The 3,861-nt window shown below is 42.0% G+C and overlaps 1 non-coding gene across 1 annotated transcript; it reads left to right on the forward strand.

Annotated features, from left to right (window-relative positions):
- The first annotated feature begins 1,552 nt into the window (after positions 1–1,552).
- Positions 1,553–1,613, forward strand: LOC147000311 (U7 small nuclear RNA). The gene has a single exon (XR_015046131.1). It is a non-coding gene; the product is annotated as a U7 small nuclear RNA (small nuclear RNA).
- Positions 1,614–3,861: the final 2,248 nt, after the last annotated feature.

Below are 3,861 nucleotides of genomic sequence, written 5' to 3' on the forward strand. Positions count from 1 at the left end.
GAGTGGTGTCTGTGTTGTGTATGGTGTGTGTCTTTACTCTCAGCTCCATGGCCTTCTATTGTTCCAGTTTTGCTGAGTTCTGCATGGCCTTGGTAGGGACAGAATCAGGCCTGGGCCTCTAGGAGTGTCAATGGCTGCTGTGATCATACAGCTTGTTCCTATAATAATGTACATATTTTCAAGTCCCTCTAAGGAATGTCCTCCCTGGTAACATTAATGACTGTAGCTGTGAGTTTTTGCTTCACCACTTTAGTTCTCATTGAATCGCATGTGCACACCCACACACACATACACACACCACATAGCTATCTTTGGATCCATGGATGAAAGACATACACACATTAGCTTATTTTTTAAAAATGCTTTGGCTACCTTAAAGGCTGGGCACTCCTAAACCCTTCCTTGCTATCCCAGGCCCAATTGTGGAAGTGGCCAGTGGCCAGTGGAAGTCTCACATGCCTGGTTGGCTTTATTTCCTGTTGCTCCTGTGTCCCTTCCTTCTACCCCAAGTCATTCTGCTCATTCCTCTCTGCATCCTCCCCTATGCAACTCTAAGTGCCCCACCACATGCTTAGCCATTGGCCGTTGGCACCTTTATTAATTGATCAAAAACCAATTGTGATCAAGGACTTCTAGCATCTGGACATGCAGATTCCTGATTGAATCAAAACCAATCTCCAACAAATGACTCCATGAAAATCATAGACAACATGAATCTGGGAAGCAAAGGGGTGACTGTCTCAGCAAAACAGCAAACACCAAGACCTTCAGGACAGCCCTTAAGGCTGTGGGAAAGAATTCTAAAAACATGAGTTCAAAAATATATAATTTTTCAACTATGCAAAGTATAAGGATGCAATATGAATTGTATCAGGAGCTTCCTAGACCTAAAGGAATAGCAGCAGCTACACTTTGGGAAGCTTGTTAGAAAGACACAAAAACAAGCAGATACAAATGCAGGCAGATTCCTGAGTTCAAGGTTAACATGGGACAGAAGAAATTTAGGTCCAGGTACAGTTGGAATGGGAATCTCAGGACAAGGTCCTACCGAGGTAAGTTTACAAAGGTAGGCAGACCTCTGAATTCTTTTGCAATGTTAAAAAATAAAAAAAAAAATAAAAAGAAAGAAAAGAAAAATGTGCTTGCTGTCTCCTAAGAATCAAGGGTCTGGGGTCACGAGAAGCTGATTCATAGGATAATCAAAAGGGAACCTGGATTAAATAACAGAATTGATATGTAAATTAAAAAGTGGGCTTTTGGTTTCCATGAGATGCAGTAGCACAAAGCAATAACATTTCTTCTTTAATTTTTTTTTTTTTTTTTTTTTTTTGCTAATGAGTGCTGTGCTGTCTGCAGATCTCTGGAGAGTGAAAACAGCTCTTCAAGAATTTTTCTAACCGAATTTCTTATTTTAGTTGGGAAATCCATGAAGAGTAAACACAGCTCTTTTAGAATTTTTTTCTAATAAGATTTCTGAGCAAGAATTACTTAGAGAGCTGACACATTTCTTTTAGCAGGTTTTCTAGCAGCTATACAGAGAAGACTGTCTGAAGAATGAACACAGCTCTTTTAAAATTGTTTTCTGGCTTTCTGATTTTGATTGGAAAACCCAAGAATTACTCCTAAATTTTTTTCTAACAGGATTTTTGATTAGGCAGGACAATACGAGAATTTATGGATAGATAGATAGATAGATAGATAGATAGATAGATAGATAGATAGATAGATAGAGATAGATCAGCTTTTTCACTTCGGTCAAATAACCCATGAGCTATCCAGAGAGCTTTTAGAATTTTCACTAGCAGAGAGAGCTATCTTGAGCAGAAAGGTATCTGTCTTAACCAGAGAGTTTTTAGAATAGCAAGAAAAATCTGTCTCAAGCAGAACAGAGCACAGAGAAAGAGCAGTCTGGAAATTCATCTCAAGCAGAACATAGACCGCCATCTTGGACTCATGACTTGACTTTGATTCATTTGTTTTTGCTGCTCCCAAACACCCCTTCTCTCAGGAACCCCGATCTAGTCAAGGCTGGTCCTTGGCAACAGTGCTGTCCTCCAGGAAGCAGGAATGCTGAGTCCAAGAAACTAGAAATGAATGAAGGTATGCTGAGAGTACCCAGTGGTACTCAAGGGGATTGTGTGGCAGAGCAAGCCTGTTCACAAGCATAAAAAAAGAGAAGGAGGGAACAAAGTGACATGATCCTCTCTGAGGTCATCCCTCCATGCAGTGTTCTAAGGATGTCCCACAAAGCTCCACTCCTTAAAGTGTCTGCTTCTTTCCAGTGGTCATCCTGGTTCACAACCATTTAACATGGGGACAATGAGATGTTAAAGATCCAAACTACAGCATTCAGTAGTTTTTCCAGAAAAGCTTATTTTGGATTATGGTGAAGTACTCGGCCCACAGTGCTGTCTAGAAACATCATTAGCTGCAGTGGTGCTTTTGGCTCCAGAGGTGTGAGATGGAAGTGGCACCTCTCAGGGGGTGTACTAGGACAGCATCACCTAGAGAAGGTCAGAACCATGGATAACTGTGAATCTAGTCTCTCTCTGCCCATAAGACCACTGGGATTCAATCATGGGACTCTACCCTCCAGCCTCTTGTCTTCACCTAGCTAAAGGCTCTATCTCTGAATACCACAGTTAGAAAACGCTCCCTTTATACTAAGTGAGATTAGGGTTCAGCTTCAGCTTTGGATATGAAACCATATTCATGCCCAGCAAGAGACAATGGCCACCCTAGAGGTTTCCTAGTAATTTTCTATTGCATCTGTGTGTTGTCCCTAATAAACCTGGCTGATTATAATAGAAAGAGTCTCTCTCTTCAATGAATATAATTCTTCGTTCCCACCCTCCAAATCCTCCTTTACACTCTTTCTTGCTCTTTTTAAAATCCATGGCCTCTTTGTTCATTCATTGTTGTTAAATGCATATGTGTATGTGTGTATGTGTGTGTGTGTGTGTATACATGCACATACATACATATATATCACATACATATACACATATACATAAAACCTTATCAGTCTGTATGATGTTACCAATGTTTATGTTTTCAGCAATGACCACCCTGCACACGTACCTATCTCATCTGATCTCAGAAGCTAAGTAGGGATGAGCCTAGGTCTGTATCTCTTGTGTATAGTGCTCTCTGGAAGTACTTTGGCAGGCAGTACTCTCTGCTCACACTTGCAGTGCACATGCTAACAGCACTTCGGACTGCACTGAGCAGGTCTCCCATACTGCTAACTGGCAGAGGTGCCAAGTCCTGGCTTAGGACTCACTGTCCTAGCCAGAGGATGCTCAGATTTTAATACAGTCTGAACTGGGGGCCACATTTCTTGGTCCTTCAACAGGCAGAACAATCTTATAAAGAAAGGGAAGACATATTGTCTTGGTAAATTCTTCAGTTTTCCTTAATTTCTAGGAAAATCAAACTGGTGTAAGCTAAGGTTCTCTGGCATGGAGTAGTTGTGTCAGTCTGTGTTTGTGTCACACGTTGGCAGAGGCTTACTCTAAAGGAGGAAAGTCAAAGAACCCAGCAAGAACTCAGGGTGAGCCTGCTCCAGATCAACCACGCATGTCCCTCAGCACACTGTCATGAACAAATGTGTGACTGATACAAGTCTCCATGAGAGAGGAGTATAAGATGCCCGGGGACGTGGCCTAGCAGGTAGACATAGGGACAATAGGCCAATGCTAGGAAAGAGCTCAGATACTACCTGAAAAGGAATAGCAAGGCTGTGCTTGGAAGAAGACCTGATGGCCAGGGCAGCCAGGAAGCAGCCAGGAACACACAGCTAAGGAGCTAATCTTCTTTACAGATACTTCCAGGTATCTGGATCAGGGCTGTGGTATACAT

The sequence above is a fragment of the Mus caroli genome, unplaced genomic scaffold, assembly GCF_978045245.1.
Source record: "Mus caroli unplaced genomic scaffold, Mus_caroli_1 scaffold_19, whole genome shotgun sequence".
Taxonomy (NCBI): Eukaryota; Metazoa; Chordata; class Mammalia; order Rodentia; family Muridae; genus Mus; species Mus caroli.